This window comes from Lissotriton vulgaris, chromosome 6, assembly GCF_964263255.1.
Source record: "Lissotriton vulgaris chromosome 6, aLisVul1.2, whole genome shotgun sequence".
Classification (NCBI taxonomy): domain Eukaryota; kingdom Metazoa; phylum Chordata; class Amphibia; order Caudata; family Salamandridae; genus Lissotriton; species Lissotriton vulgaris.
The window spans coordinates 1,925,009,571-1,925,025,053 of NC_141694.1; positions in this window are offsets into that span (position 1 = coordinate 1,925,009,571).

Sequence of the window (15,483 nt, forward strand, 5' to 3'; positions counted from 1 at the left end):
GAGGTAGAACTGGAATAACCGTGGCTGGATTCTGCATAACCTTTAAGCCTTCGTCCCAAACATGGTCCACAATCGGAATTGACCTGACCAACTTCTTATAAGGCTCTTTAAAGTCATACACGAAGCACTCTGATTCCACCTCAGTCATGGGCAGTGCAAACCGTTTGGGAGCCCTTTCCATTAAATTATGGAAACCCCCTATATCCACAGGGGGGGAATCAATAGGTGCCGGGGCAGGAGAAGCTGGATCTGGAATCACATAGTCATCCCACTCTGCATCTGGAATTGTGACATTTCCTTGGTCCTCATCAGAGGTGTCATCTTTTACGGCAGGCACAACAGGTGGAACGTCGAGCACCTCCCCCATTGTTGAGGCTGTGGTACTTGAGTGGTCACAGGACGAGCTTGAGGAATAACATTACTCGTTTCTCCTACTGCTACAGAAGGCTATGGCGCAAATCTTCTCCTGTAATCCACTAGCATGGCCCGTGAGTCTGATAGTAAGGAAGAGGGCATTTGAACCATATCTTGATATTCTGGCTGAAATTGAGAGGGAGGACCATATTGCTCATAATCCTCATACTCTCCCTTGGAATTCATGTCCTGGCATTTAACGCTAAGTTGAGGAGGGCTATCAGCGTAGCCAAACGGTCCTTCTTCTTCCGATCCCTCTTCTTCCAGGAGAAGTGCAGGTGGTAACATGGACACCCTCATTGGCGAGGTCATCTCTGGTGTAATCTGTCGTTTTTAAAGCAGGATTGAAGAAATGACCATCAACGAAGCAGCTGTCGTCGATGTAGTCGTCGTCGATGCAGTCATCGTCGACGTTGGTCTCGCCGCACTCGTCGTTGACATCGACATCCTCGTCAATGTCATCATCGTCGACTATACATCTCCCACTGGCGTTGACATCGTTGACACAGAGCCCTGTGATAGAACCGGCGACGAGGAAACCATCTACAGGGTGAGAAATGAAGAAGACTTTACCTTTGGAGTTTGTCGACGAAACTGTAGATGGCCTCGCTGACGAGAGAGTCTTTTTTTATGGCTATCTCAGAAGTTAAGGATGATGGCTTTCTGAAAGTTTCTGTAGACGCAGGAGGTGACGTTGAGAGGAACAGAGCTGGATTTCCTGTTAAGACTTGTTTCTTTTTGTAGTCCTTCAGGACTAAGCCCTTTAGATCTATCAGAGGCCTTTTTCAGGGCCTTACCAGGGTGTTTCTCAGAAGGTGAAGGAGAAGTCCTTCCCCTTTTCACAGACCTTCTGGAAGAGGTCACAGAAGATGAATCATCACTGTCACCAGACACTGTCTCCTTCCTTGATTTGAGCTTCTGGAGCGAGGTCAAAAGACGCCTTCCTCGATCCCGTAAAGTCTTTGTTGAAAAAGTGCAGCAAATCTTACAGTCTGCAGCCTTGTGGTCTGGGTACAGACAGTAAATGCAGTCCTTGTGCTTGTCTTCAATATACAACCTATTTTTAGAACAAGTAGCACAAGCTTTAAAAGAGGGCCTTCTTCTCCTTATCTGACATCCTGAAGTAATTGAAGCAAAAGCTGTAGAACTAAGTTCTAGGAACAAAACTGAGCAGAGCTCAGTGGAGACTCACTAGCACAACGTGCGGTAGAAAAATCTGAGGTTCTGAGCTTCTCTCAGGAGGGTTCTAAGGGGTGAGTCCATTCTGATTGGTTGTTCATTTATTTTGGTCTCTTTTGCAAAAAGAGGTAGATAGGTTGCAAAACAGGAATGGGCCGAGGCCTGGGTTCTGTTTTACTGATGTTTTTTATTGCTTTTTTATGTATACCAGGGACTCCCATTCCGAAAATGGGGAATGATACAAGCATGGGAATCTATGAAAGTTCCAATACTGGAGTGTTGGACTTGACCCTTCTGGCAGGTTCACCCCTGAACATTTTGCCTTTAAATATGACCTGGTGTTAGTAGTTTCTGTGCACTTTACCACTGTGTCCCAAGGTAAAGTGCATGCGTGTGGAAAGGTTGGCCTGCCCTCCCATAGGAATGCATTGGGAATGTATGTGTCCCTAGGTAGTTCCTGAAGCGTGGGGAGTGCAGGTGCGAGTTTGGTATGTGCGGACTCGTGTGATTAAATGCTGCGCAATGATGTGTGCGGCGTTATTGTGTCTAGTGTGGAAGTGGCACTTCTAGAAGTTGGCGTGCCTGTGCAGTGAATGTGCTGGCTTGTGATTGGCCGGAGCTGGTGGGTGAGCCTTGCTCCTGGAGTCAGGATGGGGCTGCCCCGGTGGTGAATGGGAGATCTGCATGTTGATGGCTGGGGAGGAGTGCATTTGGGTCCTGAATAGGGCTGGGCTTTCCCCCCACAATGCTGGCTCCACCCCCTGTGGTGTGTCTGATGTCCCTGACCCATCCTGTTAATAGAGAGAGGGGCTGAGCAAAACAAAGTGCTCAGGAACCAGTTGTATCTGGTTCGCCCCTTGCCTGCACCTTTAGACAAAGGAATTTTGTGTATAATAAGAGGCTGTGACCTCTTGTAAAATGTTCTTGTTTCCTGACTTGCATCTACCAGGGGCGTGCTGCTGCTGGGGCCCAGGGGAAGACTTGCCTCCCTGGGCCCTCCCCAGCCCCTGGATGCCTGGATACCTGGAGTTCCTGCTTGGGTCCTAATAGGAGTGGGCTGCTGCTGGTGGGGCCCAGGAGGGACCGTCATGGGGGCTGTCTCATGCCCTGTGTGCTGGCCCCTGGGCCCTGCATTCCCCTCCTGATGCCCTAGGACCATTTTTGCTCTGTTTTTGTCCTTTGGGGCTAGGTGTCAGTCCCTTTAGTGCCTGGGGCGCTGTATCACCATTTTGCCCGCTTATTTCATTTTGCCCGGTGCGCAGGTGCCCACCATGCGTCTTCAAATTATTTTTTTAATTTCCGCGGGTGCTCACCCCGCCTATTGGCATCCTTAACGGGTGCTCACCCCGCTTCTATGTTTACGTTTGAATCCGAGGGTGCCCACCCCTCATTTGCCCCCATTAAATCACCGCCGCGGCCCTCGCGCCGCAAAGTAGGAAGTCAGGAACCGTAGTGCCTGACTCGGGGCGAGACTTCCAGTTCTGCGAGGAAGTCCTGCCCGCCACTGCACTGTGATTGGCCGGAGCCCACCCGGAAAAGGAGTCTGGGTCCGGACCCTGGCAGCTTCCCACTGAGTCCCGGTCCCGAGATGGGGGACCGGGTGAAGATGAGCGAGAGAGCGGGCGGGGCTCCCAGGAGGTAAGAGAGAGCCCCGCTCGCTACCTGAAGATGTCTGCCGAGGGCCCCCGTGAGCGAGGGTAAACCCTGGCAGACTGCCCGCAGAAGACTTTGTCCCCCGCCACCTCCGGAGAGCAGCCGGTGAGTAGAGCTGCCCCGGGGGGGGAGGGGAGTCAGGGGTGGTGGAGAGTGCATGAGGGATTCCCGCGCAGCGCTGAGCGGCCCCGCTTGACAGAGGGCCGCTCCCACGGCCCACAGTAGTTGTTTTTCGAGCCTCGAGGGCTCAGTGGAGGCATAACGATTTTCGGAGTCCGTGCACTCTGCAATGTTTAGAGGTGCCTTTAGGGTGGCCCCGGATGGCAGTGGGCCGCCCCAACGTTTTCATGATTTCCCGGGGCATAATATCGATTTAAAGGGCCCGAGAAGCCCGTGCTGAGCCCCGTTGCTCCAACGATGGGGGCATTTCCTTCTTTAAGGAGCCAGAGTGCTCCCAGGCACACAGTGTGTGCTGAGCCTAGAGGGCTCCACAGTGTTTGCGCAACATGTATTCCCAGAGCCTAGAGGGCTCCAACAGCTGGCGCAGTTTTGTTGATTCTCCAGCTGCCCAGCAAGTAGTGGGCAGCTGCACCGTTTAGGTTTTCCTTCCTAGGGACATGTGTTCTCTGGACTCAGGAGTGAGGCGCACTCCTTCGCCCCTACTTGGCCTTCCCCAGCTGCGCAGCACTTAGTGTCAGCTGCAGAGTTTAGGCCCTGTCCTCAGCTGCCCAGCAAGTAGTGGGCAGCTGCTACGTTTAGGTTTTTGGCACAGTGGCGCAACCTGGACTTTGTTGTGAGTTATGTGCTTCTTAGGGTGCTAGGAAATGTACTGTGTTGTATGTTTGCGCACCCTGTGTTCTGGTACCTCTGAATGTGTTTTCATGCATCATGTAAAAAGTTGCTTCTCTACACCGCTGAATGTGTTCTTATGCATCATGTGTTTTACCTACACCGCTGAATGTGTTTTTATGCGTCATGTGTCTTCACTGACACCTCTGAATGTGTTTTTATACGTCATGTGTTTTCCCTACACCGCTGAATGTGTTTTTATGCGTCATGTCTTCACTGACACCGCTGAATGTGTTTTTATGCGTCATGTGTCTTCACTGACACCGTTGAATTTGTTTTTATGCGTCATGTATCTTCACTGACACCGCTGAATGTATTTTTATGCATCATGTGTTTTTCCTACACCTCTGAATGTGTTTTTATGCATCATGTGTGAAGCGTCTGTTTGTTCTAAGTTCTAAACGTGCTATTTCTTTACCAAGTGCTTATTCCTGACAGTGGTCCATGTGGCCCTGTCCTATGTACATATAATCCCTTGTATATCTTGCCCGTGCCAGGTGGCACACTGTACATCCGGTGATTCTGATGTGTTTTGATAATACAAAGACTATTTTTATATAACCTTGTGTGGAGTTCCTTTTGTGGGGGGCCAGGGATGTTGTTGCTGGTGGGTGTGTGCGCAAATACTTAACTTACATTGCCCCGTGGATCAGCCTTACTGCTCGTGTCACGTTGCTAAGGGGGTGAGCAGGGGTTATCTTTGGAGTGTAACTTCCTTGCCCTAACTAGAGTGGTGGTTTCTGCCTCTCTTCTAGTCTTATTTTCTTCCATCTCAGCAGCCCTTCTGACCTCACCCAATCTTGTCCAGGCTCACATCTCTTGGTATCACCTATTCCATCCTCCACTCAACTCTCACAAATTTACCTTAGTTTTCTTTGCCCTGTGTCACTTCTCCCAGCTTTAATTTTCCTGTATTTGCTTGATAGGGTTCGTGAGGATACAGCATCCAGTCAACAAACATCTCACCTGTGTGTGACCCCCTCAGGGAATTGTATGCGGTTTCCTCTAAGGGATCACAAGGTATGAGGTTTTACAGTCTCTGAGAAAAAACATTGGGCAAAAGTCAAACTTCGCACAGGATAGAGGCTCATGGTGCATGGATGGAGGGAAGCTTGCCAAGGATGAGACTAAGGGTACATACTAGAAGGGATCCGCCTTACTGCTCGTGTCACGTTGCTAAGGGGGTGAGCAGGGGTTATCTTTGGAGTGTAACTTCCTTGCCCTAACAAGAGTGGTGGTTTCTGCCTGGCTTAGGCGCAAGTCACAGCCAACCAGAAATCCCATTTCTAACATGGAGTAACCCTCTTTAATACATAACTTCACATAGGGAGTAGATAGAAAAATGATTCAATGACTCATTTTTATAGTAATTTAAAATGCAACTTAATGGCCAAGTCATCTTTTATATTACTATTTAGAAAATTACACTTTTAAACATTTGCGTTTTCCTGCCAGTTTTGCCTGAACTTTGAGGCCTCCTTCATTGATGTGGCTCCCGGAGTTGAGACAGAGGTAGAGAGTTTGACCTTTCCCTGATTGGGATGAGCATCTTGGCGATGCCCAGTAATCTAATTAACTTCAAAGGAGGTCTACCCCGTCACAGCCAGATGTAGCTCACACCTCGGACAGCCCCCTCCATTGTCCTGCTAGTAAATCAGGCACCTATCCCAGTGGAGAGGAGAAGGACAGCTTTAGGCCCACTTGGATTATATGGTCTTTGACCCTTACCAATCTCAATCTTGAAACTGGCCCTTTCTCTCATTTTGGAAAAGCTTGGAAACAGAGTCTGCATCATCTGCTACAACATTATGGTGGTTCAACTCTGACCATTCATGCAATCAACAATACAGTTTCCTGAAGTAATCTGTGCACCCCTTTGTTGCTTAATATGTATAACAAACCTTTCCTTCAACTGCGATTCCTCAATGCCTAACATTTCAGCCCTATGTGGGCAACAACTTAGGGTGGCCATTTTCACTGACTCATTTCATTTCAAGGAGATGCTCAAAGTATTTTTCCAAGGCCTGCAATTCCCCTTTTCTCTGTTCTCACTTACCACCTACCAGTGAAAAATATTCTGTTCCAGTTTGCAGATTGAGTGAAAGACCTGGGCTGGGATGTGGACACAAAGCACACACTGATGAGGTCATCTTCAAATAAGATAGAGGCGATAGGTCGACGACTCTAAATTATTATGTCAAATGTATGATATCATTGTGAGCATCAATGACACGATGAAGTGTTCGGCATTAAAGAGCTAAACCTCTCGCAATTACATTTCTCCCACCTCACTTCTCCCAGCCGTGCCACTCCAAGCGTCACCTCACCTCACCTCTGCCAATGTCATCGTTCCTAACCTCAACTCTCTTAACCTCACCACACTTCTTTTAGCCTCTCGTATCCCACTCTCACTTTTCCCGGCCTCACTTCCTTATGTCCACCTCACCTAGTTTTGCTTATGTTGCCCCTTCATGTTTCGCAACCTCACCTTCCTCCCAAACACTTCTTTCCAGCTCATTTCCTCTCACACTCAAATCTGCCAACCTCCTCTTTTCCAGCTCACTTCTTGTAGTCTCTCTTCTGTCAGCCTCTCTTCTCATAAATTCACTCCTGCCATCCTTTGGTCCCTCAACCCTCCCACCTTGGTTCCATCAGCATTACTTCCTCCAGTATCACTTTCATAGGACTTGCATCCGCTTTCCCAACCTCAGTTGAAGCCTCATTGCATCTCTCCAAACTCCCTCTCTCCTAGTCTTAATTTCTTCCACCTCAGCACCCCTTCAGACCTCACCCAATTTTGTCCAGGCTCACATCTCTTGGTATCACCTATTCCATCCTCCACTCAACTCTCAAAAATTAACCTTAGTTCTCCAGGTCCACATCAACCCCAAGACCACCCTCAGAGGCACCCTCATCTACAGACCCCCGGGACCACGCACACAATTCAGCGAAGACATCGCCGACTTCATCAGCCCGCACGCCCTCTGCTCCGCTGACTACATCCTCCTCGGGGACCTCAACTTCCACCTGGAGAACAACAACGACCGCAACACCACCACCCTGCTGGACAACCTCGCAAACCTGGGACTCAAGCAGCTGGTCACTACCCCCACCCACTACGCCGGACACACACTCGACCCCGTCTTCTCATCCAGCAAGGACATCGCCTTCAGCCACGCCACCGGACTCCACTGGACGGACCACAGCTGCGTCCACTTCAGCTTCAGAAGGACCACGATCCACCACCACCAGCAACAGGTTGCACGCAGAAGCTGGAACAAGATCACAGCCGGCCAGCTCGCGACCTCCCTGAGCATGAACCCTCCCACCAGCACAACGAACGCAAGCCAGGCGGACACCAACCTCACGAAGTGGATCAGCGACTGCGCAGACGACCTCGCCCCCCTGAGGACCCCTCCTAGCAGACTCGGCAGCAAGAAAGCCCCATGGTTCACCGACGAACTCAAGAGCTCCAAGAAGAACTGCCGAGCCCTCGAGAGAACCTGGCGCAGAGACCCGACTCCGGACAACATGGCTGCCCTCAAGCTCGCCACCCGAAAGCACCACCAACTCATCCACGCCACCAAGAAAACCGCATTCAAGGAACGACTGCACAACAATGCACACAACAGCAAGGAACTCTTCAACATCGTCAAAGAGCTCTCCAACCCCAACGCCGGAAACAACAACATCACCCCTTCGCAAGACCTCTGCAACTCCCTCGCCTCCTACTTCCACAACAAGATCGCGGACATACACAACAGCTTCAGCACTCAACCGACGCACGCCACGACCGAACCACCGCCCCCCACCACCACCCTCCGCGCCTGGACTCCGATAAGCACCGAAGACACCGTCCGCACGATGAACTCCATCCACTCCAGATCTCCGACCGACCCCTGCCCTCACCACGTCTTCAACAAGGCCGACGCTGTCATCGCACCCCACCTGCGGGACATCATCAACACCTCCTTAGACACCGCGACCTTCCGGGAGAGCTGGAAGCACGCCGAACTCAGCGCCCTACTCAAGAAGCCATCAGCCGACCCCACCAACCTCAAGAACTACCGCCCCATCTCGCTGCTCCCGTTTCCTGCAAAAGTCATCGAGAAGACCGTCAACAAGCAGCTGGCCACCTTCCTCGAGACGAACGGATCCCTCGACCCCTCGCAGTCTGGCTTCCGGGCCAACCACAGCACCGAGACCGCCCTGATCGCAGCCACCGATGACATCCGAGCTCTGCTCGACAACGGAGAAACAGCGGCCCTCATCCTCCTAGACCTCTCCGCGGCCTTTGACACTGTCTGCCACCGTACCCTAGTACAGCGCCTCAGCAACGTCGGAGTCCAGGAGAAGGCACTGGAGTGGATCATCTCCTTCCTCGCCGGAAGGACACAGAGAGTCCGCCTCCCTCCGTTCAGATCTGAAGCCACCGAAGTCATCTGCGGCGTTCCTCAAGGCTCCTCGCTCAGTCCAACCCTCTTCAACGTCTACATGAGCCCCCTCGCAGACATCGCACGCCAGCACAACCTCAACATCATCTCCTACGCCGACCACACCCAGCTGATCCTCTCCCTCACCAACGACCCCGCCACCGCCAGAGCCAACCTTCACGAAGGGATGAAAGAGGTAGCCGAATGGATGAAGAACAGCCGCCTGAAACTGAACTCGGACAAGACGGAAGTCCTCATCCTGGGATCCTCACCCTCCGCCTGGGACGACTCCTGGTGGCCCCCCGCCCTAGGCAGCGCACCCAAACCAACAGACCACGCACGCAACCTAGGCTTCATCCTGGACTCCTCCCTCTCCATGACCAGACAAGTCAACGCCGTCTCCTCGTCGTGATTCAACATCCTGCGCATGCTACGTAAGATCTTCCGGTGGATCCCCACCGAGACCAGGAAGACGGTCACCTAGGCCCTCGTCACCAGCCGACTGGACTACGGCAACTCCCTCTACGCCGGAACCACCGCCAAACTCCAGAAGAGACTCCAGCGGATCCAGAACGCCTCAGCACGACTCATCCTGGACACCCCCCGTCGCAGCCACATCTCCGGACACCTGAGAGACCTGCACTGGCTCCCGGTCAACAAGAGAATCACCTTCCGACTCCTCACCCACGCACACAAAGCCCTACACAACCAAGGCCCAGGATACCTCAACAGCCACCTCAACTTCTACGCTCCCAAACGCAAGCTTCGATCGACCGGCCACGCCCTCGCCGCCGTCCCCCGCATCCGAAGAGCCACCACAGGGGGACGGTCCTTCTCCTACCTCGCCGCCAAGACATGGAACTCCCTCCCGACCCACCTCCGCTTGACCCAGGACCACCTCGCCTTCAGGAAGCAAATCAAGACCTGGCTGTTCGAGCAGTAGCAGACCCCCCCCCCCCCCCAGCGCCTTGAGACCCTCTGGGTGAGTAGTGCGCTATATAAATGCTTTGATTGATTGCCCTGTGTCACTTCTCCCAGCCTTCATTTTCCTGTATTTGCCTGATAGGGTTTGTGAGGATACAGCATCCAGTCAACAAACATCTCACCTGTGTGTGACCCCCTCAGGGAATTGTATGCGGTTTCCTCTAAGGGATCACAAGGTATGAGGTTTTACAGTCTCTGAGAAAAAACATTGGGCAAAAGTCAAACTTCGCACAGGATTGAGGCTCATGGTGCATGGATGGAGGGAAGCTTGCCAAGGATGAGACTAAGGGGACGTACTAGAAGTTTAAAGTTCTACTTTCATTTTAAGGGGTCACTGCGAGGTAATGAAAGGTAGTGATAGTAAAAAAATCATAGTCTCCCTTTTGGTCAGTGACTGGCAATGCTTCATGCTTGCACCAACTCTGTATGTATATGTCTGTAAATTATATATCTACAGTGAGAACCTAGCCAAGGCAGTCAACATGTATCCCTCCTCGGTTCCCTCGGGCTCATTTCTTTTTCCACTCACTCCGCGCTCTCTCTCTCTACTAAAGACCCCCCTCTGCCTCTAGGCGGTCAAGGTTGGCTCATGGTGTTCTTGGGGTTGTTACAGCCATCAGCATTGAAGGGGGGAGTGAGGTATGTTCTAACTACTTCCATTGCAATTCCATTGCTACTTTCGTTGCTACTTTCATTTGTACTTTCCTTTGTACTTTCATTGGTACTTCCATTACTCTTCTGTTGCTATTCCATTGGTACTCCATTGGTACTTCCATTTGTACTTTCATTGGTACTTCCATTGGCTCTTTCGTTGGTACTTCCATTGCTATTCCATTGGTACTTCCATTACTCTACCATTGCAATTCCATTTGTACTTCCATTGGCTCTTAAGTTGATACTTTCATTGGTACTTCCATTGGTACTTTTGTTGATACTTTCATCTGTACTTACATTGGTACTTCCATTACTCTTCCATTGGTTCTTCCATTACAATTCCATTGGCTCTCTCGTTGATACTTTCATTGGTACATTTGTTACTTTCATCAGTACTTCCATTGTTTCATCCATTGCTTTTCCATTGGTACTTTTGTTGATATTTCATTGGTACTTCCACTACTCTTCCATTGGTACTTTCATTGGCTCGTTCGTTGGTACTTCCATTACTCTTCCATTGCTATTCCATTGGTACTTTCATTGGCTCTTTCATTGGCACTTTCATTGGTACTTCCATTGGCTCTTTCGTTGGTACTTCCATTGCCTCTTTTGTTGGTACTTCCATTGTTTCATCCATTGCTACTTTCGTTTATACTTCCATTGGTACTTTCGTTGGTACTTCCATTGGTATTTTCATTGGTACTTTGATTGGTACTTATTGGCTCTTTCATAGGTACTTTCATTGGTTCTTCCATTGCTATTTCATTGGTACTTCCATTTTTTCATCCATTGGTACTTTCATTGTTACTTTCATCAGTACTTCCATTGTTTCATTCATTGCTATTCCATTGCTACTTTAATTGGCTCTTTTGTTGGTACTTCCATTATCTCTTTCGTTGGTACTTTCATCAGTACTTCCATTGGCTATTTCATTGGTACTTCCATTGTTTCATCCACTGGTACTTTTGTTTATACTTTCATTGATAGTTCCATTGGTACTGTGCCTCCTCTTATCATTGCACTTATTGTTTCTCTCTCCTTCACCTAGCGGCACAGACTGTGCTGAGAAAGGCACCATTTACAAAGTCCAATGGGCCTCGAGAAAAATAATTGACTCTGGATCCGTGTCCCTCTCTCTCTCCTACTCCCTCCCTGGGTTTCTGTGTTGGCACTGTACACTTCAGGGTTGTCCCAGGGTTCAGGGAAAGGAAGGGACGGGTATGCCACCCAAACTTTTACAGCACCTCTTTTAAATACGTATTTCTAGGTCTCACCTCATCGATATGAGCTGTACTCTGCTCCTTTTGCCCCCCATCATCGTATTCACTTCTACTGACCTCAACACTTCCATCTTTACCTTATTCTCCCAACCATGTCTCAAAGTTGCATGCCATCTCTCCCAACCTCCGATCTCCCCTGGCCTCGCCTCATCTCTCCCAGCCTCCACTCTTCTGACCTCACCTCATCTCTCCCAGTCTCACTTCTCCATTCATCACCTCATCTCTTCCAGTCTCACTTATCCATTCCTCACCTCATCTCTTCCAGTCTCACTTATCCATTCTTCACCTCGGCTCTCCCTACCTCCTATCAGATTTCCTGGCATCACCTCCTCATCTCTCCCCACAGCTCATCAGCTCTCCTGCCCTCACCCCCTCCTCTCTCCCCACCTCTTATCTTTTCTCCCGGCCTCACCTCATCTCTCCCTTTTATTATCTCTTCTAGCCTCTTATCTTTATGGCGGCCTCTCGTCTTTTCTCACCTCTTATCTATCCCAGCCTCACTTCTCCTGGCCTCTCCTTATCTCTCCCAGCCTCTTGTCTCTACTAACCTAATTTCATCTCTCCTAACCTCTTGTCTGTCTATCTCAGACTGACTTCTTCTGGCCTTACCTCATCTCTCCCAGCCTCTCATCACCTCTCCTGGTCTAATCTCATCTCTCCCTACCTCTTGTCTTGCCCGACCTCTCTTCTCTTCTCCTCGCCTCACGTCATTTCTCTCAACTTCTTATCTCTGATGGCCTCACTTTCATCTCTTCCAACCTCTTATCTTTCCCTGGTTCACTTCAACTTCCCAACCTCTTATTCTCTCCAGTCTCCCTTCTCCTGGCTTTACATCATCTCTACCAGTCTTACTTCTCCATTCATCATTTCATCTCTCCCAGCCTCTTGTCTTTCCTGGCCTCTCATCTCTCTCAGCCTCACTTCTCCTGGCCTCACCTCATCTCACACAACCTCACTTTTCCTGGTCAAACCTCTTCCATAATCATGTCATTTCTCTGGAGCTCACCTCACTACTTCAGGCTACGCTTTCCTTCTTACTATTTCATCTCTCATTCCCTCTTCACGCTTAACCTCATCTGTCCAAGTCTCACCGTCCTCCTCCCAACCTCACTTCATCTTTCCTGACCGCACCTCTTTCTCATCCAAAACTCTCCCAGCCACACCTTTCTTCTCACATTCACAGCCCTTCTCTCCCAGTCACTCTTAACCAGCCTCATTTCTGCTGAAATCTCTTTTCTCACCCTCACTTCTCCCAGCCTCAACTGTGATCCTCAGCAGGTCATCAATACTGAATCAACATGTTGGGAATCATTAGACCCATGTGGGAAATGTATTGAATATATTAGATTAGCATGAGTTGATAAAGTTATACATAGTTTTGTATAAACACAGAAAAACTGTTTTAAAAGACAAACACATGTTAAATATATGACAAGTTCCCGGACCAGGCCGGGTTTATGCCCCGCAGGGCGACGAGACACAATATCAGGCGAGCCCATATTGACGTGGAGGCAGTCGGGGGTACTGGGGAGCGGGCGGCACTCTTGTTGGCGGATATAGACCGGGCGTTTGATTCTTTAAGCTGGGTTTATTTGTTTGCATTGTTACTGCGTCTAAATTTGGGGCCCGCTTTCTGTCCTACCTGAAACTACTATATACGGATCTGACGGCGTCGGTGAGGGTGGCAAGGGCTACGTTGGACTCGTTTAGCATTGGGCGTGGCATTCGCCATGGCTGTCCCCTGTCGCCATATTTGTTCGCCCTGGCCATGGAACCACTAGCGGCGTGGGTGCGGATGGATGCTCAGCTGACAGGCTTCGAATGGGAGGGTGGGCCGTCAGATAGGATCGAGTTATATGCTGACGACGTGCTGTTCTTTATTACCCACATTAACAGGTCTGGACCACGTCTTTTAGAAATTATGCAGATTTTTGGGGAAGCGTCGGGCCTCTATCTCAATCCCCGCAAGTCTACCCTATGGGTGCTGGGGGACCGTACGGGAGTCGGTCAGTGGGCATCGGTGTTGCAAGAGGCTGTGGGGGGACTCCAGTATCTGGGGGTGTTCCTCTCCGAGTCCGCAGTGGTTTCCTGGGGTTGTAATAGAGTGCCGGTCTGGGACCGGGTCCGTGCCGAAATGAAAACATGGTCTCGTATGCCTCTTAATATCTATGGCAGGTCGACAATCTTTAAAATGGTCGCGCTCCCAAGGTTGCTATACCAATTGCAGAATTATCCTTATCCTATTGCGCCTCAGTGGTATTACCCACATTAACAGGTCTCAGTGGTTTAGACAGGTAAACTCGGTGATGGGGCAATTTCTCTGGGCCGGGGGTGTGGCACGGGTGGCGCTACGTACTTGTTTTCTGTCGACATACTGTGGCGGGCTCACAACGTCCGATATACTGTCGTATTACCAGGCGGCTCATTTATTGATCCTTAATGACTGGTAGTATGGGGGCTCACCAGTACACCTTTGGGGGCATTTTGTGAGAGACAAACTTACCGGCTGACAGCTTGTGTGGTTCCCCGCCGCCGCAGCCAAACGCGGCCGCCGTGTGGGAACTACACTACCCAGAACCCTCTGGGACGCCGCCTTCTTCCCCGGACTTCCGTGCCCGGAGGCGCTTAAATTCCAGCAGCCCCTCCGGTGGAGCGGGGCTCACCAGTACACCTTTGGGGGCATTTTGTGAGAGACAAACTTACCGGCGGACAGCTTGTGTGGTTCCCCGCCGCCGCAGCCAAACACGGCCGCCGAGTGGGAACTACACTACCCAGAACCCTCTGGGACACCGCCTTCTTCCCCGGACTTCCGCGCCCGGAGGCGCTTAAATTCCAGCAGCCCTTCCGGGGGAGCGGGGTTCACCAGTACACCTTTAGGGGCATTTTGTAAGAGACAAACTTACCGGCTGACAGCTTGTGTGGTTCCCCGCCGCCGCAGCCAAACGCGGCCGCCGAGTGGGAACTACACTACCCAGAACCCTCTGGGACGCCGCCTTCTTCCCCGGACTTCCGCGCCCGGAGGCGCTTAAATTCCAGCAGCCCCTCCGGTGGAGCGGGGCTCAGCAGTACACCTTTGGGGGCATTTTGTGAGAGACAAACTTACCGGCTGACAGCTTGTGTGGTTCCCCGCCGCCGCAGCCAAACGCGGCCGCCGAGTGGGAACTACACTACCCAGAACCCTCTGGGACGCCACCTTCTTCCCCGGACTTCCGCGCCCGGAGGCGCTTAAATTCCAGCAGCCCCTCCCGCGTCGCGGCCTCACGGGAGCGCGCGGGGCCGCGCCGGGCTAAGCCCGGGCAAAGGGCGGGCCCTCTGTGGCCCTCAGAGGCACGTGGAGGATGGGACGGGGAAACCTCCCTAACGTTACCCCCGTAAGGTACTTGTTTAAATCCAGCCTACATGCCTGGGCAGTCATACTCACTCTGAGGACTATTGTTACTGACATTACTGTTCCATATCTTAGTTGGGACTACCTGCATGCTGATTCTCAGTCATCTTGCTCTGTGTATTGAGTGGTAACCCATTTCTCCTCCTAGCTTTTTGTCCTTCGTACCTGCTCTGTCCATTATTACCGTCTTGTCCAACAGACGTTAGCTCATATTGTGCTTGGACTAGTATATGCCATTTACATTATGTCTCCAAGGAGCAGTCGTAGTAAAACAGCTGCTGCAGGGGGCGGATCAGTAATTGGCCCTATCGACAATTTCATAACTAAGGCCAACAATGCTATAAACCAGGGTATTTCTCTTTTAGAACGCAGGGTCTCACAAGATCTGGCCCACGCTAAACTTTCTTCCCTTGGTCTTATTGCTGCTGCTACCACACCTGCACAGATTTTGCCCAACATATCAGACCCTTATTAAATGTATGTGCTGACATCCATACCATCCCAAGTGAGGTAAACCTATCAGCCTCTATTCCTCTGATAGACTCAGGAACAGATACTAGTATGGATCTGGAGAAGACCCCAGATTTGCTTATCAATCCCACTCCTGAAGCAATATCTGTTGATAATACAAGGCAATTAAGAGGCAGAC